The following is a 400-nucleotide window of genomic DNA, read 5'->3' as shown; positions in this document are numbered from 1 at the left end:
ATTTTAAAATTATCTTTATTCTTCATCTTCAATCATAGATACATCTCTTTTTCTTTATCCTAAACTTTTGTCATCTTTTATTATTACTAATTTTTTTCTACTCTTCTACTACCACTCCAATACTCCATTACCACTCTATGTCTCTTCTGTCTTAAATTTCACAACCTCCCTTTAAAAAAATAAAAATATCCAAAAGTGAATATGACAAAGCACAAATTTTATTTGGTTTTGGTTAGAAAATAAAGGAGAATATGAAGAAAAAAATGTCGAAGGAATAAATAGAAAAAACAAAACTTAGTCAACACAATCTGTTTTAATAATGCCCTGAAAGAAAAGAAAATATTTTAAGTGTTGAATATTACATAATCTTAGTTACACATACTGAAGTGGTGGGCTCTTT

The sequence above is a fragment of the Arachis ipaensis genome, chromosome B06, assembly GCF_000816755.2.
Source record: "Arachis ipaensis cultivar K30076 chromosome B06, Araip1.1, whole genome shotgun sequence".
Taxonomy (NCBI): Eukaryota; Viridiplantae; Streptophyta; class Magnoliopsida; order Fabales; family Fabaceae; genus Arachis; species Arachis ipaensis.
The sequence above is the reverse complement of the archived record's forward strand: the minus strand, read 5'-3'. Positions refer to the sequence as shown.